This window comes from Lepisma saccharinum, chromosome 5 (genome assembly GCF_977018435.1).
Source record: "Lepisma saccharinum chromosome 5, izLepSacc3.1, whole genome shotgun sequence".
NCBI classification, from domain to species: Eukaryota; Metazoa; Arthropoda; class Insecta; order Zygentoma; family Lepismatidae; genus Lepisma; species Lepisma saccharinum.
Window position 1 is genome coordinate 79993698 of NC_139233.1, and position 24418 is coordinate 80018115.

General features: G+C 40.2%; 1 protein-coding gene across 1 annotated transcript in view; it reads left to right on the forward strand.

Moving 5' to 3' along the window:
* tai (basic helix-loop-helix family member taiman) overlaps nt 1-24418 on the forward strand; it is a 301547-nt gene that overhangs the window by 67261 nt on the left and 209868 nt on the right. The gene's annotated exons all lie outside the window — the stretch shown is intronic.

Consider the following 24418-nt stretch of genomic DNA (forward strand, 5'->3'; position numbering starts at 1 on the left):
TGTTGCCTAGATATTTTCAATAGTTTGAGTTCGAAAATTCACGTGAATGCCGCCAGCCTCCCGTGGTGGAGTGGTTAGCACATCGCGCTACGACCCCAGGGGTGCCGGGTTCGAATCCCACACTGGACATGGATGTTTGTGAGTGTCTATTCATCAATTTCATCATGTCATCACTCATCCCCATCTTCGCAAATTAGCCAAAAGTGGCCCAAAAAGCGAAGTTTAATAAAGCAAATCAATCAATCAATCATGTGAATACTCTACAAGGAATTCTAAGCACATGTAATTTTTCATATTTTGAAATATCATAGCGGTGTTTCGAAAGGAGAGAAAAATTCCAAAACAGCTGCCCTGACGTCGACCAAAGGTCCAGCCGAGCCTTAAATTTCACTACCAAGGGACCTACCGTAAGGAGGAAATCTAGGATGAACAGTTGGTACTTTTATCCTTGGTCACGGACAATCTATTGCTTGCCGCTGGGTCACGTAGGACGGCACTCGTCATCGCCGCACGTGGACTGGGAGCGTCATTTGACGCTCGTCAGTTTTCTATTACGTGAGTAAAATCAGGCGACGTGTGACAAGTTGTAGCGCTGGGCAATAACCAATGCTCTGATCCATAGAAGGTGTTCGTGGCTAACGGCATGCTTACAAATAGAGAATCAAGGTGACGATTCTAGCTGTCTCGTTTGGTTAGATTGCATTTTGTACTTTTTCTTTTCTGGACATCTCGAAGCTATAATGTTTTTTTTTTAAATTGTTATTGCTGTCCTTTTCATGCATGTGGGTCAGTTGGGACGGACTCAGTTTCTTTAGTTGAGCTCGACCGTTTACATGCTTCTATCTTGAGTGAAAGCCTGGAACATTTTGTGCTTCTGCACACCTGGGCTACTTAGCCGGGATGCGTCAAGCTTGTGTTCTTGTCCCCAACTACAAAACCGCACATGCGCGATTGTAGTGAATAGTTTTAGCAAAGTCTGGTTTTCTTCACTTGAACAAGTCGTTACGAATGAATTAACATAGCTATTAACAACAAGTAAGAATGGTATTTTATGTCTTCATTATCTTAATATTGTTACAATTAATCAGTACAACATTTCGTGTAATACATTATTAATGTAATGGCCCTACATAGTAAAAATGTCTATACAATGAAACTGCGTCTAACGAAAATGAGACATATACAGGGTGTTTCTAAAGGTCGTTTACAACGCTTGGGAGGTGATTCCTCACACGAAAACAAGCAAAAAGTCTAAGTTCCATTTTTACGACCGAGGCTTCGTTTCCGAGATAGGAGCCTCGCAAAAGGTGACAAAGTGAACGCCACACCTGACTGGGACGAATACTATAACAGATAGAGAGGCGGTTCCAAGGGAATCATAAAGGAATCGTATGTGCCCAGTCCGGAAGTCACTATGAAAAGTTCAGTGCACGCATGCGCAATGGAGTCCTCAAAGGAATTGGGGATTTCCAGCAAGAACAATACATGGAAAGGGTATGTAACGCAGCAAGAGGGACCGTGACAATGAGAAATGCGTTCAAGACAACACATCCCGACCTCAAACATCAAAACATGAGCACCGAACACAAAATCCGAAAAGTTGAGGACGGTTGCATACCCCAGTTACACGCGAGGAATGAACGAATCATGTCATGTGGCATACGAGAGACACATTACTCCACCAGGAGGAGGGAGAGAAAAACACAATATCAGATGATTGCGACAACGTGTATTTTTACACGCGACAACTACGTAATATCAACCCCCCCCCCACACACACAACAAACAACAAATGCTACAATTTCTTACGCACAGACAGTCCGTGCCCGAAACATGACGTCTTCCTTAGACCGCACAGCCAAGGTGTGGGAAACACCGTTTGTAATAGCTATTTGTATTTGTATTTAGTAGTATTTGTGTTATCTGCTGTCGATTTTCTGCAACTTATGGGCAATTACGACGACGAGTATGAGTGATGATTGTATGAAATTGACAAAGGACACTCGCAAAGAACACCTAGCCAGTAAGACCTTCGATTTTGCCACCGATCTTCCCTGGTTCGAGTCCTAGCATGGGTGTTCTTGGTGAGTTTCTCTTCGTTAATTTCATGATATCACTAATTCTCATCGTCGTGATCACCGAAAAGTGGCAGAATAGCGACGTAAATAAAAATGCAATTAACGCCCATACCCAGGTTAGGATTCGAACCCGGAATCTTCGTTGGCGTGTCCGAAAGCCGACCCCAAGTCTGGGCGGACCACTAATACTACCCTATCTTCACACATGGGCGTCGCGAGTGGAGGAGGCGGGAAATTGGCATCGTTCATTTCAAATTACAAAATAAGAATAAACTTATTTTTATTGTTAATAACAGAAATAAGGTTCAGTTAGTATTTGAACAGAATAATCGTTAGATCGAAAAAAAGATTGTCTAAAATACAGGAACTAGGTTTTATTTCCATATTCTACCATTTAATTCAAATATAGATAGCTTAATAGGTTTCAAAATTCCAAAAAATAGAGTTTGATATAAGATATGAGACAAATAAACTTTGACTAATTTTTTTCCCCTTCCTTTCGTGTGTAAATGTACCAAAGTAGAATAACGATGCATTTCAGTACATTGCCTTCATTAAATTTCTTTAAATTATGAAAAACAGTTGTGCTAGATATTCACTCATCTGATGGATCGAATAGATGTCTTTCCAGCACACAAAATGTTTGTATTTATTAGTTTGTAATAGTTATTATTGTGCAGGGTGTCTACCAGTCTGGAAAACCTGTAAATGTCAGGGAAATTTACTATTTTTCTATAAAAAATTTCATTTATGATAATTTCTTCTTCTTTAAATTGTGGCAGGCATAATCAGGACAATTTTTACATGCTATTTCATTTAAAGTACCCAACTTTCATTTTTTTTACTCCACCCTAACGTATGTGCTTTCTCTCTGCCTAACCAAAAACAGCCAATAACTGTACAGTTACTTTCGTCACTATTTCCTTCAAGTCTGAAGTCCTACTTGTCTGTTTCTTTAATTTGTTTTACCTGCATTAATCCTAGAATGTCGAAGCTAATTTTATTCTAGAAAAGTCCAGGCCAAGTGGTTATTCCTCAAATTCTGCACTGATGTTATTTTTGTAAACTTTCAAATTATTACTATGGCTAAAAAGACTGTATTCAACAAAGTGTGGTTGGACAAAAAAATTGTGGCAGCTGGTGGCTTTTGATTTCAGATTTTGAATCAGATTTTGACAAGGTATTTGAATTCAGTGTTTCTGGGCCATACCAAAGCTAGTGACTTGCTACTGGCATTTAAAGAAGTTGCAAAAAAAGTATCAATTTGAAAAACAGTTTAAATATCCATGGATGGACCAGCAGTTAACTGGAAATTTCTCACCTTTTGCAAGGAAAACATGGCTATTAATGAGCCAGAAAGTACAACATTGCTGGAAATAGGAAGCTTCGGACTTCATGTTCTTCATGGTGCTTTCAAAGCATTTTTCAGTTCTGGTTGGAACGTAGTGGTATTCTTAAGAGCAGTGTACAATTTATTTTAAAATGTTCCATCTCGGAGAGCAGATTTCACAAGACTTACAGGACCAAAAGTTTTTCCAAAAAAGTTTTGTCCAGTTCGGTGGTTAGACAACGGAAGTGTGGTGGAAAAAGCACAGTACCTTTTACCATTTCTGAAAACCTATGCTGACAGAGTTTCTGGTACCAAGGAACAACCAAGGTTGGAAATCTTTAAAACTATTAAGTCACAAGTGAGCAATCCTCTGTTACCAGTCACGTTAGCTTTCTTTCAGACTATTGCAGCTGATACAGAACCCTTTCTTGTCAGGTTTCAGTCTGATTCACCAATGGTGCCTTTCCTTTATGAACATTTGCTCAAGCTACTGAAATTCCTTATGTCCAGGTTTATAAAGAAGTCCATTGTGCTTGAAGCTGTAAGTTCTGAAGATCTTTGGAAACTAAATGTAACTGATCCAGAATGTGTGTGTTCTGCCAAAGATGTTGACATTGGATTTGCAATCCGAGCACCATTTAGATCTGTGAAACTATCTGATGTTCAAGTGTTACATTTTCGTGAAGATTGTGTGAAAATAATACAATATTTGTGTAAGAAGATATGTATGAGATCACCATTGAAATATAGGCTCACATATGGTGCAGCATGTCTCTCTCCAGCATCTGTTTTGCATGGAAAAGTAGGTGAAGACCAAGTAAATGTGGCATTACAAGTCCTAGTTAAAAAGCGCCATTTTTCTGGCCCTACACCAGATGATGTAAAACGGTTATATACTGACTTATGTAGTAATGACAGTGTGATTGCAAGAATGAAAAAAATTGACATTGCTGTTTATCGGCTGGATCAGATGTGGGTGACAGTTCTTGAAGACTGTAACAACAGTGCCTTTATACTGTTTGTCTAGAAGATGTTAATGCTTTCACATGGAAATGCTTCTGTTGAGCGCAGTTGCTCTGTAAATAAGCAATGGCTTGTGGAAAATCTTGATGAGGACTCACTTATTGCCCAACGAGGTATACATGATACAGTTGTAACTTATGGAGGGTTGAAAAAGTTCCTATAACAAAATCTTTAATACATGCAGCAAGGAATGCAAATGGAAAGTGGAAGGAAGCATGATACAACAGAAACTCAGAAGACTCATTTAGAAGAGAGGAAAAGAAGTATGGCAGAACTGAAAGAACTGAGCACAAATAAAGCTAAAATCCTCGAGAGATCTGCAAAGGAAATCCAAGAGGTTGATGAAAAGATGAAAGCATTAAAGAAGAAAATAGTGTAGTTGTGTTTTTTCGAGTAATGTGTTCCTTTGAAACTTTCACATGTTAATGAACGCCAATTGTATATGTTAGAAAAACATTTCAAGTATTCAAATTGTGCATTTATTTTAAAGGAAGAAAACTATTGTATTGTAGGGGGACAATCCTCCCCACTCACACACTCTCCCCTAATCACTGCTACTGTACATACATGTTCATGTACATTAATTGCTCTAATGACTTGGCCTGGACAATTTTTGTTCTTGGTCTGGAAAAACCTGGAAAAGTCAGGGAATTTTGTTTTCACAAAATAGTAGACACCCTGTTGTATAATAACGATAATAACCATTATTATTATTATTATTGTTTAAACTACTCAACTTTTATCAATAGCCTGACCCCGACTACAAAACATTATGGCAACATCCATGTCTCCACACCAGCTACAGTATTTGTCCTCATGGAACCGTGCAATGCTCAGGCGGCCCCCGTGGCGGAGTGGTTAGCACATCGCGCTACGACGCTAGGGGTCCTGGGTTCGAATCCCGGCCTGGGCTAAGACTAGGAACAAGACTTCCCATTAATTGAAATGCCGACAAGTCTGCTACAAATAAGAGCATCAGTCGTAATTGTATGTTGCACGCAAATGTTATTCTTAACCTTGGGGCCCTATCGCGTACGGCGTTGAGCTGCGTCTCAACCGCTAGACCAAGCACCTCGCGAGGTTCGTTCCTGGAATACGGCTCGTACAAATCGCTTGTCAAAGTCTCGCTCTGCGATGCGCCGTGGACGATGTAAACAGCACATCAAACAATGTTATCGGTCACACCTAACGAAATTCGTTCTTTTGTATCCGCACTGACGTCACTGGGTGTGAATTGAGAGACCAAACTCGACATGAAGACGTTTGGAAGGAAGCCAGCCTATCATTGGTAACTCCATGGTAACTTTTCAAGAAGTAAAACGAAAAGTGGCAGGTTGGCGTCTTTTCACTGTGGACTGGACGGTGGCTACGATTTTTGCTATAATTTTCTCGTTTTAGCTGGTGAAGAACTGCTGCTTGCGTGCGTAGCAAGCACTTCATACAAGGAGAGCCAACGGCTTGGGAAATTGAGTTTGGGCCGGGATACCTTATAGGTAGGGAACGGATTTTAAGATGCAGCATCTTTCCAAAAATATAGCCTGTTTTCATACGATCGTTTGAGGTATGTATTTTAGGACATGAAATGAAGTAAAATGAACACTTTGTTGTGAGATTAACACATTTATCCCATTTTTACACCGTCTTTGATGCTTCAGCACCATTTTCCTTTTTTCTTTCATGTTTTGTTAAAAAAAAAATTAGACAAAAATAAATAATTTTCACTCTTCTTGAGCAGCTACATAAAATCATATAGTCTCATTTTGTAGAGCAGAACGAGAGCTATGGAATGGTATAATATAATAATTGCAGCCCCAATAGTTCCCAAGATAATGCAGCAAAACCCGCGAGAGAAAACTCAAACTTCAACAAAACCTATTCGGCATAACCACAGTCCTCTATGCGGCCCGCACGCATTATATACAGAAGGCACAGATAAAGAGAGCATTGAAAAAAGGCATTTTAACAGCACCTCCTTTTGTACCTTTTTGAAAACATTTTCAGAACCTTTTTTTTTTACCTTTCCAGACCATAATTTTTGCAGCTTTAAATCCTCTCTCTACTTAGTGTTGATATGATAAGGCACGAGCGATTCAAAGTTTCGAAGCTTTCCAAGCGCACCTCATGATGCGAAGATATTGTCCGATGCTAACGTGTAAGTTTCACGCGTGGAAGGTTCCGGGTTTGATCCCGTTCAATTGTCCCTACTTTTTTATTTAGATTTTATTTAATAATTTACTGAAATGAAGATGAAATAAAAGTTTATTTTTTTTTTGCGGGGGGAAAACTCATTTGTAATGTTTTTTTTTAAAATTTTATTCATGAAAATAATTTGTCACGATACATTTTTGAATTTTCTCAACATTTTACAAAAATTTGCATGTTAAATTATCTATGTTACACTCGACAAAATATTATGTATAGCGAAAGGTATACATATTCTTTTCGAGAAAATGACCAAGAAACAAATCACAAGAATACTATTCACAAATCAATTTTTTAAAAAATGTACACGGATCAGAGTGGTAATTATCATAAAAGCATGGAAGAGAAAAATGTTTCTCAACAATTCGCACAGCAAATGAAATAGGAGATTTTGCAATTAGTTAAGAAAAAAAAAGGTATGTGGAATCGAACCCAGAACTTTTGGCTCGTTAAACAGATATGTTACCACCGGACCACCTGCGCACTTGGCATGTGAACAATATATTCGTATTATGAGGCGCGCTAGGAAAGCTTCGAAACTTTGAAGCACTTTACCTCGGAAATGACTGGCTCGTGCGCGCTAGTTCCTTGGAATATCAATAGGCGTATATGGTATCCTACCACTAGACGATGTCACGTCCCAAACTCGATTTCTGAAGCCGTAGCCTCGCCTTGTTATAGATGACGTATGGAGCGATACGTTCCCCAATGTGCCGACCTCAGTGTCCGAGTGGTTAGCGCAGCGCTCTACGACGCCAGAGTTCGAATCCCGGCCTGGGCATGGGTGGTCTTCTTTCATGAAGTTCATATTATATCATTACTCATCCTCATCTTCGCGATTATCCAAAAGTGGCAGAAGGGCGAAGTAAAATATACTAAAATCAAAATCAACGTTCTCCAATGTGGGAACAAGAAGAAAGAAATACAATTTAGCCCATTCTTTGTAAAGAATAAGTGAATACGTGCCTGGGGCCTCCTCCCGTATAATGTAGTGGTAATGAAAGGGCCTCGGGTTCACTTCATTGTGGGTGTACTCATTACACCCTGAACTGCAGGGTAAGTGTTGATTAAAGTGGACTTAAACGTTATAAAAACTTTTACATGATATTGTTGGAATCAGTAGAGAATAAAGTGATCACAAGAACTACATTGAGGATACCTTTTTAAAACAACCACCTCACCCGGAAGGTTGGTTTCCCGGACAAGCTGTTTGTGTACATCGGTGTAAATGATAATTCTTATCGCTGTGCAGGTGGGAGGAATTAAATGTGGAAGTGCCGCATAACACGCCTACGTACCTGTTAACTATTTCTGTTGTTTCATGAACCAGTCCTCATGAACTTCCTCGGTAATGGACGTAGTAATGCAGATAAGTGGTCACGCACGTCGAAATGTTTTCATGTCTCCCATGTTTTCCTTCGCAAGATGCCACGTCTAGTATTAAGTCAACTTCAAACGTGGCATTTTGAACTTTAGCTGTAGGGTCACGTTCCACCGGGAACTTGCTTGTTTTTACGTCTCATGTGCATAATGAGATTTATTTTGGTTCCTCCCTATTTATGTAATACTCACCTACTCTGTATGTAGTGAGCTACAGATATTGTAGATCGTGGCCGTGGTGTGGGTGATATGATCAGCACCACGTTCCAGTTGCCTGCCTGATCCAGTCCCGCTTATGCAGGGACATGTACGGAAAATTTCCTCCTTGAAATAAACTATTCTGAGAATCTGAACCAGGCAGTTTTATTGATTGACTTGATTTATCTTACTTCGCTTTTCTTCCACTTGTGGCTAAACGCTACGATGAGGATAAGATGAAATTGATGAAAAGGTCACTCGGAAGGAACGCCCATGCCCCTGTCGTTGTGTGCTAACCGCTCCACCACGGAGGTCGGCTTTTGAAATAACAACCTAACACAACTGACTGACACCATATTTTTATGCTGTTTCTCATACTGTGATGAATTGTTTTCCTATACTAAAATACAGCAAAGAACGTTCCCATTTTTCCCGCCTTCGAATTTTTCGGGATTCTAGAAAATTTTCCATCTTTCGGATTTTCCCGAATTTCGGACATTAACTGTTTACGTATTTTCCTCCTGATTTTTCCGAATCTATTCCGAATTTCGGAAATATGCCGTTTTCATTTTTTTTTTTTTTTCAAATTCAAGAAATGTTCCAATAACCTAAAATTACATTTCCCAGAATCCAAACATTTTTGGCGAACCCTAGTTTATACCGTAACTTTGTTGATTTTAAAAGGAATTGTCTCTCTTCATTCCAAAAAAAAATGTCGAAGAGTAGCTACTGTCTTTTTGATTGCAGTTAGCCACAGTAATGCTAAGTTTGAAATATAAAATCTTGGCTTCTCGAATAGTTCTTATCCACGCTCTGTAAGCTCGAGAAAACTGTGGGAGGGGAGATGTTTCGAAAGTCCTCTCGCATGATGTCTGTGTTTTGGACCGCTCTTGAGAACGTGGCAATATCACGTCTGAATGCCGTGTGAAACAGGACCATCGCTTTCATGGATGAAGGCGGCTAAGCCGCCCTCAGAATATGATCAATAACGGGCGGATTTAAGGACACTAAAATTTGGAAAGTAGACCCTTAAAATGCACTTATGGAGGGGAGACAGGCGTGTAAAGAGGGAAGTAGCCACTTAGAGAGACAAGCTATATAAACAGAACACGTTATCAGGATGTTTAGTAAACCCTCAGAAATGAAAGGCTTTCATTCATTGATGGGTTAAGTCAAGGATGAAAGGTACAGTCAACGGCAAAGATAATGGTAAGCAAATTCTCAACCGCTATTTTCATTACTTTTATATTCTACATCCTGTGTTGTTTTAAGGAAACTATGTTGGTTCGAAGCAGGCATTGTTCTCTGCTTATTGACGTCTTTATTTCAATTCATTGTTATCACATCGTGTAATTCAGACCGAATGAAAATGGTGGTGGATAATTCGCCTACTGTTTCTTTCGCCGTTGGGTGTACGAGATATTTTAGATGTATTTTTTCAATGTACGAAACGTGATTTACATACGATCTGTATAACCCCTGTCGATTGGGGAAAATGTACACTTATTCATAACAATTTGATTAGTTAATGGATGATATTCAGCCAACTTCCCCCACAATTCATTGCTCCATATTTCGGCAAACAGATCAGATCCTTCATTGTATGATTGTAGTGATCGTATGAGAAATGTGTACTTTGTAACTTTTCCGAAGTCCTACAAAAGACCTGAAAAGTGTGCAAATGGTTAAATGCAAATTTTCTCACTGCAAGAAGGCTTCTCATGTGCTTTCCTTACACACGTATCTGTTTGCCCGATTTCTTCCCAAAGTACACTGCGTGATGACGTGAAGTTGAATATCATCCATTAATCGATGTGCGTGTTTTCTTCAGGGATATCTTACGAGTTTGCTCAAAATGCCCATTATGACCCCGTGAACAGATTCGTAGCTTCCAGTACCAGATGGTCCTTTCAGAGTTTAGAAATTGTTATATGTAGAGTCTGTTGTGCCTATGATAGACTATTTTAACTGTTGGTGTCTAAATGCTTAAAAGGGCCGGGGGTGGGGGGTGGGAGGTGCAGGTTGAGACACTGAGAATAAATTAAGTTTTGAAAGTGTGTTTTGATGTCCTTCTATTCAGTTTCTTTTGCACAAGCAGATTAAGTGTGTTATACCGGTGGTGAAAATCTTGAGAATAAATTTGAGTGTAGCTTAGATTTTTACGGACAAGTAAACTAACTGTATATCTCAGTAGGAACTTAGAATTTGGTGATTTTTCCGAAAAAAAAAATCATGACATCAGGGAAGCTACGAGTAATATACACCACAACTCTTAATAGATATAGAATATGGACTTCTTTTTTTATTATACAATTTTCCTGTTTGAAAACAATCAGTGTACAAATGCATTGCAGTTTTTTTAAGGCAAAAATTATAATCCTATAAAGTTTGAATGTGAGATTTTCATTATTCACAATATTACAAGTTAATATCGATTACCTTGTAAAAGTTTTTGGATGCAAATTTTTGTACGTAGTATCGTAGGTATTTTCCAAATTTTTATTGCTTTTCTGCCTAGTTGGCCAGTTTGGAATGCCTAGAAATCCATGTTCTATCCATATCACATCATCAAGAGAGTGGCTACTAAATGAATTGATTCTTAATGGCTTTCCAAGAAGAACATTTCAAAATATGGAAAGTTAACTGAAGCTCTCCATAGGCGGATTAAGAAGGATCGATCCAGGCTTCGCACTGACCTGGATATCCCGTAAAACCTGAAAAGTCCCATAATTTTATAAAGAGTATCCAAGACATGGAAATGGTAGTTTCTTGGGGTGTGCGAATGTTTAGTAGATCGGAAACTACTCATTATTTGATTGGAAATATTTTATGCCAAAATATAATTTATTAATATATATATATCAAACTTTTTATTTCTTCAAAACTCTTTAGAGCCGAACACTTTTTCAAGTAAGGAGTTTACTGAGGCAGAGTATATGCTTATTATACAGGGTGTCCGAGACGAAACATCCAAATTTGAACTGTCTGTAATACGACATGTATTCGATGCATAAAGGGGTGTAAGGGGTACCTACCACGTAGGCGCCCAAAAGTCAACCTCACTTCCACGTAGTGACTTCCACCCTGGACTAAAGACTAACGAGGCTCTGGCGACTGGCACTATGGCCAGTATAATTTTGTGTGTGTCGTCTTGTTTTTTGTCCTTGTGTGTGCTGAGTGCCCGTTTACAGCCTCAGCTTTTAACAGAAGTCAGAAGATTTTAAGATTTTTAGTTATGCAACGTTAGAGTTGTTCTTTGTAATGGTAAGGGGCTGCCCCCCGTATAATGTGACGGGAGCAAAATAGCCTAAGTGCTGACGCTCCCAAAATTTTAAATTCAAATTCAAAAATTCAAAATTCGATGCATAAAGAAGATTGATACAACAATGGATACACATAGTTATGAAGTTTTGTTTGTACAATCACACCATTTCTACATGTGCCCCACGAGTGGCACGGAGGATGTCTAATCGATACTCGATTTCACACCAGGTAGCCTGTAGCATCTGTGGCGTAACTGTCTCAATAGCAGCTCTAATCCTCTCACGAAGCTGTTCCACAGTTGTCACTTTGATAGAGTACACCTTGTCCTTAACATACCCCCACAGGAAGAAATCCAGGGGAGTAATGTCAGGCGACCGGGGTGGCCAGGTAATTGGACCACCTCTCCCAATCCATCTTTGTGGGAATTCTTCAGTCAATGTGTTCCGAACTTCCAAATGCCAGTGTGGAGGTGTTCCATCCTGCCGGAAGAGCAGGTGTGGGTGTCGATGTCTTATCTGAGAGAAAACAAAATTAACTAACATATCAAGATATGTGTGACCAGTGATAGTTGCCTCTGCAAAGAAAAAAGGTCCAATAACTTCATCCTTGAGTAAGCCACACCAAACGTTGACCTTCGGGCTGTCTCGTTGATACTCATGGCCTCTCGAGGATGTTCACTACCCCAAATTCGCACGTTGTGTCTGTTGACCTTACCACTGAGGTGAAATGTTGACTCATCAGAAAACATAACGTTGGCCAAAAAGTTGTTGTCTTTCTCGATGCGCTGAAGAATGTCTTCGGCAAACGTTGCTCGTTTGGGTTTATCGTCGGGTTTCACCTCATGTAACAATTGCAATTTATATGCATGAAGCTTTAGGCGCTTGTGTAGCACATGGCGGACAGTTGATTTCGGGACATCAAGCTCACGTGACGCCAGACGAACAGATTTTTTGGGACTTCTTGCAAATGTATCTGAAATGCACCGAACATTCTCCTCTGATGTTCTTGAAGGGCCACAACCATGCCCCTTAGCAACAGATCCTGTCTCTAGAAACGCTGCTTTCCACGCCTTGATTCTCTTGGCATCTGGAGGGTCTCTGTGATACTCTGCACGGAAACGTCGTTGAACTGCGATAATGGACCCTAATTCTGCATAGCACCACACGGTTTGTGCTTTTTCAGCATTCGTTGTCATTTTCCTTTTTTTCGGTTTTCAGCACCTGCAATGAAAATGGTCTTCCTATTACATTACATAATTAAAATTTCCACAGTTAATCAATCTACCATATACCACCTAACAAAATTGTCTTGGTTGTTTATTATGTTCAGTATAAGTGTTTCAAATTAGGGCGTTTCGTCTCGGACACGCTGTATTTTTGCGAATGTAATTGTCAGTTAACTCCGTTATGTAGATACATAGATAAAAGTAAAGCTGCCCATTTATATTGTTACATTTCGAAGGTTGTGGACGTTGGGCTCCACACATTTATAGTTTCGACCATTTTGTGGAGTTGATGTGATCATCATCTCTCATCCTTTACTGCCCAGGTGCCCATTTATTATAGGCTGGATGAACCCCAGAGCCGCTTTGTGCAGCGGCATTGAAGGAATAATTTCCCATCTCTGGAATCGAATCCCGTATGGCAGTCAGACACTGTACCGACTGGACCACCGCAGCTCTCTCTCTCTCTCTCGCTCTCTCTCTCTCTCACACACACACATATTTGACATCGTCCACTAGGTTACATTGCTCTTTTCATGGATATGTTAGTTCCAGTAAGATTTCAAAAACCCATCACACTAATCTCATTTCTATCTACTCCGTTAGACACTGATAGACATCATTGAAGCGAAGCCGTCTCTAGTAACTGCATTTTGAAGTGGCCATAGGCCCATATAACGGACATTATTTCTGTAGACCGTTGTTCAAATTCCAGAGCTTGTATTTCCGTCTTTAGTCTAGCAGATAAGAAAAATTACACATTTTATATCCCAACCTGGAACTCGAACACGGGACTTTGAAGTCTTATCACGGATCACACTGCCACGTACGCGATTGTTTTCTTACATTCAAGTAAACATATCATGCGTTTTACAGTCAAGGACCCTTTTGGATGAACTAATATGGCTTGAAATTTGACCTAAGACGGCATATATTAAAATTGCATGTAAATTAGATTTTTTGTATCTACGTTCTTGTTTGACCCTTCATATATGTATGACTCGCCACTGTCTATAATCTTAGAAGTTATTAACAAATCGTTGCATTTGCTGCAGCTTAGCAATGTTCGCCGTTTACTGTCTCGTGGAAGCACGATACTTCTGTGACATCACCGCATCTGTTGTCAGATTATATAACACACTGCAAGACCTTCATGCGCTTCTATTGGGGAAGCCACACCCATGCACTGAGAGAATGTAGGATGTGTTTAGCACGATGTGTATTTCTAGGGTTGGGTATATCGCAACAGGTGGATCATGAGGAAATGGACGAGTTTGGTGGATTAGTGCAACTTCAGTGTTGGATACAGATCATGAATCTGTCACATGTACTAACGGTTGTAAACTATTGATGTGATGAGATCATGCAGACTATTGACTGAAATGAGTCCCGTGGTCAAAGATCAGTTCTATATTGCTAACACACATCCTCTGTTGTCTTATAGAGAGAAAAGCGGGGGGGGGGGGGGTGTAAGGGGTGCTCCTTCCACGTAGTGCACCCAATAGTCAACCTCACTTCCACGTAGTATACCCTGGACTGCATATTAACGAGGCTCTGGCGACTGGCTCCATGGCCAGTATAATTTTGTTTGTGTTGTCCTGTGTTTTGTTCTTATTTGTGCTGCGTGTTCCTTTACAGCCTCAGCTTTTAACGAAAGTCAGAATATTTTATGATTTTAGTTATGCAACGTTAGAGTTGTTATGTGTAACGATAAGGGGCTGGACCACGTATAATGTGACGGGTGCAAAATAGCCTTCGTGCTGACGCACCCAAAGCTTTAAATTCAAATTCAATTTCACATTCATTTTCAATTATAGCGAGAAGGGTCGTTGTATTCTTCTTGGTGCTCGAAGAGTGAATTCCTACCTGGGGGATGTTTGGTCGAATTTGTGTGGATCGGGGTCTACCTTATCTCACAACGCGTGAACAACCTTGCGTTCTGACGTCACCGCAGAGTGCTTTCGTTGTTTATTTTATTTATTTATTTTATGAGCAATCCCATAACAGAGCAATGCTCCAATTACATTGGGATATCACAAACCCAATACTCACATTATGCAACACAAAAAAATACAAAATACGCTAAATACCTAAGTTGTTAGGTTAGGCTTGTTAGGTTTAGTTCTCTTAGCATAAATAATACATTTGCAATATATTTATGCTAAGAGAACCAAACCTAACAGACCTAACCTAAAAACATAGGCATTCCTCGTGTCAGAACGCAAGGGGTCGTGTGGATTAACATCGAGGGGACACTTGTAAAAATTATCCTAGCAGGGAGATCCTTATGAAACTTTTCTTTTAACCCCACTTCGTTTACTGATTAATTTACTATTTTTCTAGAATATGTGCACAGAAACGTTCTTTCTAGAAAGAAGCCCTAGAACTACTAGAAAGCATCATAGATTCGAGGCCGGGAGATTTTTGTTCTTTTCGAGAGAAATTCGAAGGGTTTGTTTTGCTAGTAATTAAATCAAAAGCTTTTTGTTTGTCTTTCAACCCATTTTATGCTCAGATGGGTAATCCGGACTACACCTACAGTTTAAAGTGTAATCTGAACCATTATGTAACATGCTTCTATTGATGAAACCCCTCGAAGCTTTCAATGACGCAGTTTCTTTTTGGAAAAGTGTTAACTGTCCGATAAGTGAAGACTATCATTATCCAAGCTCCGTCCGCAGGCGATGTGCGATATCTGGGGATCCCGAATCAATTCCCTTGCAAGATATTGTTGTTTCGTTATACCCTAAATTTATACACTTCATCAACACCCATACACATCGTCAGATTGACATAGAGTAGTAGAAAAGTGACACTAAAGCGGACGTGTTTAAATCACTCTTCTATTGATGTTCTAATGGTTTTTTCCCCCCTCCATCGATAAATAAACCTAACTGGAACATTGTCCGTGACTTATAGTGAAGTTATTGTTAGATTTTGCCAAATTTTATTACTTCCGATATTTTAAAATTAAAACTGTACTCTCCCTTCTGTGTATTTAATCGTGGACAAATCTTTTACACGAGACATGCTGATTTGAGATGTCCCAGATATGGGAACATCGCGTTGATGGACTAATCATGCCTTCCTCAGTGTGACTTCTTGCGTCTTTATTTACATAATTACTGCGATGATGATTCGTTTTCAGTATAGTTTATCCGTGCCCAGCATTTGGCAAAAGTTTTGAGAGCTCTTGAAATATTATTAATCGCAGTCCTGTTACTTTGCGTGCTTTGGAACTGGTAAAAATATCACCAGGGCTGCGTTGTTATTTTATAAAATACCGCGTTGTTGTATTGTTCGTACACAACACGAGTTGCTTATAGCGGGAATTATTGTTGAGCAGTTACGCCTGGTGTTCATGTGAGCGCAAGGCCGGACCGGGACACTCACGAGCCCCTTCAATCCATCTGCCTTCCCGAAGCGAAGTTGCAAAGCTCTGGTGATGTAGTACGCAGGCGCGGTGACGTGTGTGACGTCAAGTTGAGAGATCAGGGTAACGGGACGAGCAGCTCTTTATCTCCAGTCGGTGTCATTCCCGCAGTAAATATGTAGGTGCGCGGCGTGCCTAAAAGAAAAGGGGGTGGGGATATAACTGTGTTACTGAAATAAATACAATGTACCCAAACCTTGTCACAAAATATACATACATTTTTTTAAAAAAACTAATGGTGTTACACAGTTGTAATTACCGACTGAACAAAACCAGTTTATATATACAGGCGCACAACCGCATATGCAAAATTTCGAACACGGAAATTTGGGCTTTCCCGGTGTCGTAGATTTCAACTATATCTACCTTGTAATGAAGGAGTTCCAAGTTCGACTCCATTTTATTTTCCGCATCGTAAAGTTCAAGAATTGAAACAATAAGCACGAATAAGCAGAGGACAACTTTTGCACCACTACAAGTATACAATTCCATCTCCTAAAAACTCGCATAGAATGAAGTAGAGAAAAGTAACCAAAATAAGGGTGAACAATTTACGTATCTTCGTGGCTGATTCCACAGTGGTTCAGGTCCTCTTTTAAACTGCAACCTTGTGATGATTAACCTCTGAGCATAAAATGGACTACATACGCATCATAGAAAGAAAAAAAAACGAAAATATATTTTTTTCGCAACGGGAGTTACGGCAAACATTGTGCAGGTTTTTAAAATACAATTTCACTACAAATAATTACTCCTACTACAATATTTATTCAATTATTTCAGTTTTGTATCATTGCTTACATTGTTCCATCACGGACCCTACTTTGCACGGCAATTATACAGTATAAATCTGAACAGTGGTTTATATACGAATTTCTTAAAGAGAAGGGGGATATTATCCTTTAATTTTGCAACCAGTGCTATATTTTGTCATATTTTCACGTATGACGTATCTAACGTTAAATACCCATCCTGGGCACGCCACTGATTCTGAGAACTAGCAGATTCGAAAAAGAATGACAGCAAGAACTTCGGATCTGAAGTGTGAAAGAAAGTTACTTAAAAATGGATAAATGTTGAATCTCTTTATTGATATCAATTGTAAAACTGTACGAACGCATAACATATCGAAGTACTGTAAGACAAGGGAGGTAGGATATTACTTTTAATACTGAATTGAGAGTACAGAAAAGTCTTCAATGCCACAATCACTACTTTTATGTTGTCTGTTTTGTTTTACTTTCCTAACGTGATCGATCTGCCTCCAGTTCATTTTTTTTGTGTTAACCAGCAGGGATGAAGGGAAAATCGGAAATTCCGCTGGAGTCACTATTTCCAGAATTAACTTGGATTATTGGCGAAATGCAGTAGTAGTGACGAATAAGTTCACATGGAGCCTGGAATTTTGGGGCATGATTTTTCATGGGTTGAAAACAAGATTAAGTGGAAGTAAGTGCAAGTCTCTCACAATCATGTAAAACTTACTGAATTTTTAGCGAAATCATATTTTGAATGTTTTATTCTACAAATATGTCTGCATTTTTCAATGAAATTGCGCAAATATTGCAAACTTATATACGAGGGGTAGTCATAAAGTTTTAATTATCACCTCGAAAAAATCAAGCTTCGACCATGAAATTTGGTGATGGTGTTAGTCCTTCTCTACATATTCACCCTTGAATGCGCCGCATTTTTCCCAACGATGGATGACTTTTCGGAGACCTTGGTTGTAGAAGTCTACATTTTGGCTGTTCAGGAAACATTCCACCTCGAAAATCACCTCGTTGTCATTCTGGAAATGCTTGCCATGCAATGGTTTCTTCATCCAAGGAAAGAGGAAGAAGTCACTGGGTGCCATATCGGGTGAAAAAGGGGGGTGAGGTAAAATTTGATAGCCCAAAGAAGCAGCATGTGTGACTGTGTCCTGTGTAGAATGAGCTGGGGCGTTGTCGTGAAGCAAAAATACTCCCTTGGACAGCTTCCCGTTACGCTTCGTCTTGACAGCCTCCCTTACCCTCGTCAGGAGATTTCGGTAGTATGCTCCTGTGATGGTTTGCCCCTTACGAGCATAATCTGTTAGCACCACACACCATGGCAGTCCTAAAAACACCCAGCATCACCTTGCCCGATGATGTCTGGGTCTTCGCCTTTTTCGGCGCTGGTGAATCCACATGTTTCCACAGCTTGCTTTGCTCCTTTGTCTCGGAGTCATAGTGATACACCCAGCACTCGTCCATGGTCATTAGGCAGCTAAAGAAGTCATCTGGATTGGCCTGACACAGCTGCAACATTTCCGCTGCTGTCTTGGTTAGGCGGACTATTTGAATGGGTGTGAGCAGTCGCAGGACCCAGCGGGCGGCGACCTTTGTCATGTTCAAAATGTCGTGCAAGATGTTGAAAACTGATCCATGAAGATTTTCACTTTTTCCACTATCACCTCGATTGTGATACACTGGTCTTCGAGCACCAGGGTCTCCACTCCTTTTGCGATTCCCGGTTCTTCACAGAGAGATGGTCTGCCAATTCGTTCTTCGTCATTCAGACTTGTTTGACCACACTGGAAGCGTCTACACCACCTAACCACTGTGTGATATGATGGTGCATTGCAGCCATACACTTCCACCACCTCAGCATGGATTGTAGCAGCGTTGTTCCCCTTCAAATGCAGAAAACGAATTACCGCACGATACTCCACTTTATCAATGGGCGCGCTATTTTGTTTTGGCTCCTCTAGCGGCGTGCTACGGTACTGTGGCGGGGATTTCAATGTGTACCAGGACTGCAGACATGTATCTGCAAACACACAAAAAATTAATTGCATACCTTTATTTTTTCGAGGTGATAATTAAAACTTTATGACTACCCCTCGTACTATGCCTCAAAATATGTAAAAAAAAATATAACATGAAATTGGTGTATATCGTTTCATCAGAGTAGTTCGCCGAGGAAGATGTGTAATTACATTAAGGCTCGGCTGGACCTTTGGCATGCGAATGGGCGATTTTTTTTTCAAATTTTCTCTCCATTCAAAAAACATCTTGGATATTTCAGAATATGAAAAATTACGTACGTTTAGAATTCCTTCTAGAGCATTGACGTGAATTTTCGTGTAGTTTTGTTTCACTATTGTCTAGATAGTTTCGTGACTACGTAAGTCTATTAAACTATTGATAATATCTAGACAACAGTGAAAGAAAACTACACGAAAATTCACGTCAATGCTCTAGAAGCAATTCTAAGCGTATGTAATTCTTCATATTTTGAAATATCTAAGACGTTTTACGAATGGAGAAGAAAATTTGAAAAAAAAAAAAATCACCCATTCGAATGCCAAAGGTCCAGCCGAGCCTTAAACCCCGGGTCCTAGTCACTTCTTCTCCTACATGAAATGAAGACTGTGATGTTGAAACATTTTTCTCGATCCGATCGTCGGTCCGTCAGAGACAACAGTAAAGATCAGGAAAGCTTTCTTGTGTTTTCTCATTTTACGGCACTTTTGACCTCTCTAAGCTAATCGCGACATGAATGAAGATATATAAAAGTGACGAAGCAACAGCCATCCATGCCTGCGCCTACACTCGAACTTCGAATCATCGGCGATAACATCTAACATGTAACATTTAAGTATCACAGTAACATAAAGTTGCAGATCTAAAAGTTAAAAGTACTTGAAAGCGTAACAGAAACTACCATGTTTCGGAGTGAGCATTCAGCAGTTTCGTCTGCTCATCATTCATCCTCATCGTCGCAATTAGCCGACAGAGTCCGAGTTAAGAACGACACGTAGGAACACAGAAAACAAAGGAGGTAATGCCATGGTACATCTTCAACGGATATTCGTATTGATAATCACTTCTAAAATTAGGTACTTTCTGAGACATTGAATTTAACCCTTAAACGCCCTGTGGGATATGCTTATATCCCAGTACGTGACGTCATTTTAAATCTGACTCGGGGAACATACTGGACTCACGTTATGCTTCAGATATGCATGGGCTTTACTGTGTGTATTGCGAGCACTTATCTGTGATTGTATGTCGGGTTAGGGCCGCACATATTCCCGATTTCGGCAATTTTAGAGGTGATGTGAACAGCATCATGCTCCGGCTAGGTACCCAATGATTTGAGGCTGGGTGAGCCCCAGAGCCGTTTTATGCCGGTACAAGGCCGGAAACATTCCGACCTTACATCACCCACCCCTGGCATCGAACCCAGGTCTCCCGCGTGACAGGTCAGACGCCCTACCGACTAGACCAGCGTTATTCTTCGGAAGAGAATAAACATATATCAGCCCACATATCGGTTCCGTTTCCAACCTCGAAGTAAAGGCCTTTAATCTCATACATTAAAGTATAAAATATGCGGCAACGCATTTATGCTCGCTACTGTACAAAAATATAAAATATAGGAGTTTTACGTAAGCGCATCCTTTCATCCAGTCCTCACGCAGTGTAATCAAAACAGGCTTATCTGTTCCAGCTGGATGCCTATGTTACTCCCGCGATAACGCCCCTATGCATGAATCATTCGGGGCCAACCAGTAACACACTCAGCGGGAGAATCCGTGAACTTCTGATCGGGCTTCAGGTCTACGGATTGGTCTTTGTGTACGTAGCCTCCGTAATGTGATCGTTAGCGTAAAGCACGTCCGCCCGAGGTGCACACCTGGCTCACTAGTTTTTGTGTTGCATATTTAAAAAAAGTAATTTTACATGGAAGCATAAACTTTTATGTAACCATGCATTATGGCCAGCGACAAATTGCTTGTAATACGTGGGCCCTAAAAAGTCTGGACACCCCTGGCGTAAAGTGATGCTCGAATTTCAAAACTAGACTGAGACCAAAAAACATGTGTAGGAGACCATGGCGGTATACAAACTGAAGATTACAATAATGGGTCAAATAAAACGTAGAATATCGATCACAGGGCAAGTTCCTCTGAGTAGAATAAGGCATCGCCAAATTCTTTGCTTTTCAAGATCATAACTAATACTACTCAGGCCTAATTAACAATGATGCTCGATAACTCGCTTGTCGAGTACGTGATAGTCGTCTGTAAAACAGACTAGTACTCAGACGCAATTAATTTCTGTTCGAAACTTTTTGAAAAAAAGTTTTTTTTAATTCATATGTTTTCAGCAATGTTGATTGATTTGTTTTATTTTACTTCGCTTTTTTGCCTCTTTTCGCTAATCGCGAAGATGATGAATGGTGATAAGACCAAAAGTGATGAAGAGTAGATCACAAACAGACATGAACAGAACACAACACAAGTCCCACAGAGGGTTTACTGACTAAGGATCCGGACGTCTAAAGCTTCGTTCGTCTGCAAGAATGTATTCCAGGTTGATTGCTTTTTCTTCTTCTCTTTTCTGCCACTGTTGGCTATTCGCGAAGAGGATGAGTGATGATATAATGAAATTGATGAAGATCCACTTACAAAGAACGCTCATGCCCAGGTTGGGATTCGGGAATTCGATCCCGGGACACCTGGCGTCGTAGGGTGCTGTGATAACCACTCCGCTACGGAGGTAGGCGAAATTAATCCAGGATGTACTACGTGGCAGTGAGGTTGAGATTTGGGTGCCTTCCAAAAAAGTAACTCCGGTGCACCCCTTCAACAGTGTTGAATATCGTTTAAGATGCAATATTTAAGACAGAACTTCTTTCATTCTACAGTTGTCTGAAAAAGTAAGGATTTGTTGCAAAATAAGTGGGAGCCCTTGATGTACCTTTAAAATAACAACAAACACAAGTACAAGACTTTGGTACAGTCATGGACACATCTGGATTGTAATGGGATTGTTACAACCCAGAAGTGTCCGTGACTGTACATTTACAATTAGAACACCTGATCTAAATTTGTGTGCGTGGCTGATCGTGGTCTCACATATGTACATACGTGCATTTACGTATATACAAAAGGGGCAGGACATATGTTTGGAGCTCGTTTGATGATTTTTAAATTGAGTTCTTTATTTTTCTCCCTCCTGTCTTCAAATTATTCAATGCCGCCTTCCCCGTTGGAATGTATGGACGAACGGATTGGTCTCTGCGCTAGAGGAGCGCAGCATTTTGATTGGCCTCGGCTTCTGCGGTGGCAACGTTGTGAGAAATCAATATTAACCGTGAACGTGGATATCTTTTACTGGTATGCTGCGTAGCCTATTTACCCATTTGTAAAAGAAAATCGAAGACACACGAACGCACCTGTATTGAGCTTTACTTCAAGCGGATGTGTCCACATACAGTATTGATTTGTTGTGTTTGAATGTAATGATATTTATCTTTTTTTGTTAATGATCAGCGTATATTCGCCCGCATGTGGCCTCATTCTCGTCCCGAAATCGAGTCGAGACATAAAACAAGACATGTGTGTAAAAGTCCCAGACGAAAAACTTTCTGCCCGATATATTAGAAGACGTGTATAAGCAAAATTTTCCCAAATGAAAATTGTATTTACTATTCAACTTATTTAGACATACCAAGGGAATGACAGTTTCAATTTTCAGAACTTAACGTTACTAGCTTTTTTTGTAAAACGTATCTTTCTTTTGTTGTTGTTGATTTAGTTTATTTTACTTCGCGTTTTGTTCCTCTTGGCTAATTTGCGAAGATGGGGATGAGTGATGAAATGATGAAATTGATGAATGGACATTCACAAACAACCAAGCCCGACCGGGATTCGAACCCGGAACCCTTGGCGTCGCAGCGCGATGTGCTAACCACTCGGCCACAGGGTCGGGCGTATCTTTCTTTTGTATCTATGATCGAGACGAGACCAACAACAAGCTTCTTCATTGACGTAATCTCGCTTCAGCACCACCTCTACTCACTTTCCAAATCACTTCCACGTTTACTGTCGCTGTGTATCTTGGAATTCTCTGCTCACGGATTGTTATTAAATTATAATCCAGTCAGAAGAAACTGGAACGTTGGTTAAGGAAAGCTAGGTTAGTTTCGTATCATCCCTACTCATATGTTAGGCACACAACCAGAGCGAGTCTGAAATCTGCTGTCACAGAGAAAATTCCACCCACTAAAGGCTATTCGTCGTTCAAGTACACGCGCAGAAGCCTGCAGATCAATTGATCGTTTGTACATGCAAAAAGGTACTCTTTCTCATGAAATTTACGTCCGCTGACTGGTTTCAAGTATAAACCAGTAAACGAACCCAAAAATTGTCACTTGTCGGGGAATATGGAGAAATCAGTGAATATGTTATCAACTGGGGAACTTTTTAATAACAAATTTCTGGATGTTTTCTTGCAATAAACATAACTATTAAAGTGAAGCCATTTCGTAACCTTGGTTGCAGATAATGGTAAAGCTACCCCCTGCTCATTGCAAGATGTGAAGGCACGAGAGGGCCCCACACATTCACAATCACGGTCATTTTTGGAGATAATGCGATCAGCACCACGCCCCGGCCACCGTGACTGACCCTCCAGGGTTGCTTCCACGTATCCATTTATTAGTCTGAAATGACCCACCCCGGGAATCGAACCAGAGTTTTCGCGTGGCTCTAACAGTACGTCACTTCTAAAAAATGTTCCCAATATTTCACTAAAATTTCTCTCTCATCAGTCTTCGTGTTCAGATAAATAAATAGCACAAGTGGCCAATCTTTACTGAAATAAATACACACACACACACACACAGACAGACACACACACACACAGACAGACAGACAGACAGACAGACAGACAGACAGACAGACATACATACATACATACATACATACAGACAGACAGACAGACAGACAGACAGACAGACAGACAGACAGACAGACAGTCAGTCAGTCAGTCAGTCAGTCAGTCAGTCAGTCAGTAAGTAAGTAAGTAAGTATCGCATTCCACTTGGCGATAAGCACATTGGTCCAAAATTAAATCTGTGTAATCTTTACATGCACCACTTTTCACACGAACTTTGCGTGTTTGTTCTACGGTAATAAGTCGTTTGGGTATTTGAAGCTAATGTGAAATGTCAACTTGTATGTACCTCTCTCCCCTAAAAATTAACGTGTTGCATTTAGACTTGTCTTCTGTAGCTTTTCTCCAAGCGCGTTTATTACAGTGAGCGCGGGTCAAAGCTCTTATTTCCACCTCCTTGCAATTGATTTTCTTTTAACACGTTGTAAAAGGTTCGTGAAGCGGCCTGTTTCCCGCGGTATTGAAGGGTGTGGCTTTCACGTCAACTTGCTTGAAGGTCACGGCAAATAAATTCACCAGAAAATCCACAAATGCAATTGCTGATTTCTGCTGCTGCAGAAAACCCTGCATTTTCCC